The sequence below is a fragment of the Pteronotus mesoamericanus genome, unplaced genomic scaffold (assembly GCF_021234165.1).
Source record: "Pteronotus mesoamericanus isolate MK-2021 breed Mesoamerican mustached bat unplaced genomic scaffold, CSHL_Meso_final contig_50, whole genome shotgun sequence".
Taxonomy (NCBI): domain Eukaryota; kingdom Metazoa; phylum Chordata; class Mammalia; order Chiroptera; family Mormoopidae; genus Pteronotus; species Pteronotus mesoamericanus.
The window spans coordinates 40846517-40851999 of NW_026555186.1; the positions used below are offsets into that span (position 1 = coordinate 40846517).

Genomic DNA, 5483 nt, shown 5'->3' on the forward strand with positions numbered 1-5483 from the left:
CCTCAGTGGGGATGCCTGATTCTTAACTGCCACACCATGAGTATGGGCCAGCCCATTCTGCATCTCTGTCCCACCTACCAGTCTTGATGTGGCTTCTTTAAAAAAAAAAATATATATATATATAATTTATAATATATATTATATATATTATACACACATTTATTTATTTATTTATTTATTTATTTATTTATTTATTTTAGAGAAGGGAAGGGAGGGAGAGAAACATCAATGTGTGGTTGCCTCTCACATGCCCCCTACTGGGGACCTGGCCTACAACCTAGGCCTGTGCTCTGATTGGGAATTGAACCAGTGACCCTTTGGTTCACAGGCTGGTGCTCAATCCACTGAGCCACACCAGCCAGGATTGATGTGGCTTCCTCTTTATATCTTTAATTATAGGATTTCTGTCCATCTAGTCTTCAGGTGGTTCTCAATGATGGTTGTTTTATAATTTAATTTTGAGGTGGGTATGGAAGGAAGCAAGCACAGTGTTTACTGACTCTACCATCTTGACTGGAAGTCCTCTCATGAATTGGAATTTTCGTGTAGTCAATTTTTAAGTTATAATTTGTAGACCTTTGGGAAGGTACATGTATACCAACTATATTCAGCCCTGGCTGATGTGTGGCTCAGTGGACTGAGCACCAGCCTATGAATCAAATGGAAAAGTGCATGTGTACCAACTATATTCAGAAAACATGAAATTTAAAAAAATGTTTACAATATCAATATTGCATCTTCCAAACATAGCTTATATGTCTAATTTCCCTTGAACAATCTTACTAAATGGGTGCTCTGATCAGTACATAATAAAAGTATTTTTAAAGTTAGTTTATATGAATTCCCAAACACCTAACTTATTAAATAATAAAAAGTAGACTAAGGAACTTTAAGAAGAGTATTTTACAAGAGTATTTTGTAAAATTTCAGATATTTTAAGGAAAAAATATATAAACGTTCAATTATCACACTATTCGATCTTACACATATCTTTAATACTTTATCATTCACAAATAATCACTACTAAATACCTGATCCTAATATTGTCAAGGTTTGTGATTAAATAGTATAATATTCTGTTTCAAGTGGGCTGATTTTCTACCTGATTGTGGCTCTGGGAGTAAGGTACTAGAAATGGGTATCTATTAAGTTTTATAGACTATTCATAAAAGCTTATAATAACCAGCTGGATCCTGTAAACTGCACGGTGGGTGTTCAGCTTATATTTACCATCAATTCTATAAACAATACATATACTTTCATTTCAGGTTAACTAGCAATAATCACTATCCAAATATACAATCTTATTGCTCTAAGCCAAAGTTAAAAAAAGGCACAGGAAACCAGGAAAACAAAATACCCTTATTTTTGGGTCTTTCATAATAAATAATTTGTTTAGATGCTCAGACACTTTAAACATATTCTCCATTTATATTTTTGTTCTAATATAATGAGAACTTTCTGCCTTCCATAGAGGCCATCTTCTTGTATTCATTATTATGAATGAGAATGGAAGAATTCTTTCTTTTTAAGTTGTTCAGGCCAAAAGGTGCCAAAAGACAAGCACATTTCTAAAGTAAAATTTCAAAATGGTGAAATCATCCCTCTCATTAAACATTAATTGAACATGTGTCAAAGGTTTTATTAGTTAACTCATTAATTGAGGCAATAAGTAACATGTTACAACCTGTTAGAATGAGAATTTGACTTAGATTTACTACTACTGGGCAATGTTCATTTGCATTTTCATGAACAGCAATTGGTTATTTTATCAGTTTTACACAATTTTATTTTTATGCTATATGTCAAAAACAATTAAAAATGCACACCTCTTTAGATTCAGATAATCCCCAAAGACTCTACTAGTCAATGTGAGCATTTTGCTAAAAGGATAACCAGTATTATCTTTTTCCCTCTTCTATGTCTGACAACCTTGTTTATTTTCTTTTTCACTGCTTATGTTCCCAGTGCACAGAATTTTACTTTGCTCTCTATATGTGATTAATTAATATTTATTGAATGAAGAGCTTAAAGAATTCAAAGAAACTGGGTAATATCTTGCTAAAACAAATAAAAAAGAAACTCAAACAAGCAAAGAAAACTTAGAATTAAAATGTACAAATACTTTTAATAATCAAAAACACCAATGTTACATATCAGGTATCTTAAAAACATAATTATAATATAAATGTATGTTAGAATAAGTAGTTCAAAAGAATTTGGCTCATTTAGCAATTGTTTTATTATCTAAAGTCTTTACTGATGAAATCCTTTCAAGTATTTGCTTTATGTTACATTAACAATGAAATTCCTGGTCATCATCTTTGCCCATGTGCCACCCCTCTCAGAGCCATGAAGTCAAATACAGTCATATCCTTTTCAATAATCATGTTTCTTCAGAAAGCTCAAACAATTTTCATTGAACTTTCATTTCTTAATTAGAGAAATCAAAAGAACAGGCAGAAAGAGCGAGAAGAGAAAATAAGGGGAAATGAAGGCTTAGTATTTAAGGTTTAATCAAAAGAGCTCTCTCTACTTCTCCCTTTAATTCTCTTCTGAAGATAACTCAATATTTTGGAGTTGAAATAGCCTTGTTTTCCATATCGGTTTGGTTGAAGTTCTTTTATTATGCATTTGACAAAGTCAGCTTTGGGTGGATTTTATAAACTTCGAATTGCTAAAATAAGTAATTAAAAAAGAACATACATTTGCCATCAGGCAGCTACCTTAGGAAATATCTAAGTGTAGGTGATTCAAGCAAATATGTGAAGGTTGGGTTTTGAAGCTGAATTTGAAAATCCATCTGTCTGAATAATTTTTAAAATAGAAAAACATAATGTTTTGTGATTTACACCTTTTATTTAATGGATATTTTTAATTTTCAGGGTTTTTAGTTGCTGATCCAAAAGTACTGTATGAATTTACCTATGGCACAGGGTAATATATTTTTAAAGAGAAAATCCCTCCAGGATGTCATATGTTTAAACTAGATGTTCTCAAAGAGCTATGGCATGCTAGTTCTTTAAAATACATTATAATAATTATTTTGAAGTGTCTTATACATTATTTGTAGAGAGGTATATTTAAATACGGTTAATTACTCATTCAATTCATGCTGGCACCAATGTGCAGAGGCAGAGGCTGCACCATCAAAAAGGAGAACCCCTGCCGGCGTGCACAGTGTTCAGAGGCTTCCGTTTGAGTGATTATGAAGCATCCCCCTACCCGATAAGCAGTTTCCCCTGAGTCAGAGGGCCCAGTTTGTGTTCAGAGAGCAAAGCAAAACAAAATAAAACAAAAACAAAAACAAGAACAAAAACTCAAGGAACATCTGTTAAAAAGAAAAACTTTCTTGCATAGAAGGAAATCATCACTCTCCAGTAGCAGAAACTGGAGAGTGATGCCATCTGAAGGTCAGGTCCAAGATGAGACAAAAGTTCTGAAACCTAAGACAAAAAGGGCTGCTAAAGAAAATGTCCATAGACCTACAAGAGGCAAAAATGATGTAATTATGAAGAAAAATTAGAAAGTTTTAAAAAACCTTCTAATGAATTAACATTCAACTATAGCAATTGATACACATAATTTGGAGAATAATAACCAAACTCTGAAGTTGTTAGCAATTAAAGATAAGTTGCAAGTTCAATGTATAACATTAAGCCAAGTGTTTCACATTTACAACAATAATAACAAGAAACAAGTGACTGCAGAATAACCAAAGCAAGATGCTGCTAACATGCTCAAGAAATCTGTGCTTGGGCTCTATCATGGCCAAACTGTTCAACCTAAGATTAATTCATTTAGAAAACCTGTACAAGTCAAAGATGAGAGTTCTTCAGTGACCTTCAACTATTATCTCTAAAGCCTCAAACGTTAGGCCTTTAAACCAGCAATATAACCATGAAAAGTTAGCATCTCATGTGTGATGACTACCACTAAATTTGTGAGGACTGCATCTCAGAAGGAACAACTTCTGCATCCTCCTATTAGAAGTCACCACAATAATATCCGTAACACCCAAGATACCCTGAAACAAGGCATCAGTAGAACCCTTGCCAATGTTACAATTCAGAAAGTCTCATAAGAAAGAATTATTAAATTTAACTACAGTTTTATCTACTGTCAAATCCAGTTCTCAGGAAGTAAAAAAAAAAAAATGGTAAAGAAGCATCACACCTTAAGTTACAATCAGGCCTGCTTCATCTTCTAATACCAAACTGATAGAAAAGTAAAATCCTATTGACCAGCATAGACATAGTATTGCAAAACCAACTATCGATAATAGATAGGCTCAGCTCAAAGAAACTGCAGAGGAGAGAAAAGCTCATTTGAGTGCCTGGAAAGCTAGCAAAAGAAAAATGCTGAAAAGGCCTCCTTGCTCAGTATTCCCAGCCTGAAACTGAAGAACAAAATGAAAGCCGGTTGGGCCCCTTTGGACTACCATGGCAGAAGAAGGTGAACAAAGATTACTTACTGAAAAGGTAAACAAACCTTTTATGAATGTCTAAACCTGATTAACGAGGGATGCCGGGAAGAAGAAATATTGGACACAATGAATGTCCTGATTAAAAATATTCCAGATGCCCAAAAACATGTTAACTATTGGATATGCCTAGCACATGCTGAACCACTCAGAAGTTCTATTGAAAATATGATGTCAGTCTGTGAAAAGGCCCTCCTGGCAGGGGCTCAGCCCACTGAAGAAATGTGACGTGCAATTATAGATATTCCAACAAGGAAGAGTCAAGAAAAAGTTAAATTTGGAGAAGATTTTGTGGAAGCTTGTACAACTAAGGAACAAATCCAAGAAGTCAACAATGAAGTTATTGGTGTTAATTCACAGTCAAGGAAATATGAAATGGAAAGTAAACATCATAAAAATGTGATATTTCAAGACTGTGAAAGAGAGCCAGTTGACCAAACAAAAGATCCAACCAATGATGTTAAAACCCCAAACACAATAACTAGGGAGGGTTGCTTAATTAATTATAATGTGTCTACTATACCATATTTGCAAATTGTAAAAATCAAAATGCAGTTTGATTAAAGAAATGCCCTGTTTAAAAAGCTAAACTTTCTAACATCAGTTAAACATTCTCGGTGTCTTCAATCCAAGACTTCTAAAACTGTCCAGTGTGTTAAAAGACCATTATCTTTGTGTGTCTTCATTAGAAGAATTAACAGAGTAGGGAGATAAAACTAATGTTTTCATAAGGCACACTAATTATGCCAGATGTATTTGAACACTGACATAACAGATGAGAAATAAGCTATGTTAAGAAATGATGTTTAACTATTCCTGGGATGTTGTTGTTGTTGTTGTTGTTGTTGTTGTTGTGGCTTCATATGTCTCTTAAGTCAGGAGTGGCCAAATACCTAAGCATTCATGGCAGTAATCTCTTTTACTAACACATAGCAGGTATTGCCTTCTGTGTGTCAAAACGCTAAATCCTACATTGTTTATCTCACCAAACTAAGATTGT

The 5483-nt window shown here is 33.7% G+C and overlaps 1 pseudogene; it reads left to right on the plus strand.

The window, feature by feature from the left end:
- Nucleotides 1-3212: 3212 nt before the first annotated feature.
- On the plus strand, nucleotides 3213-5243 carry LOC129074511 (cytoskeleton-associated protein 2-like; annotated as a pseudogene).
- Nucleotides 5244-5483: the final 240 nt, after the last annotated feature.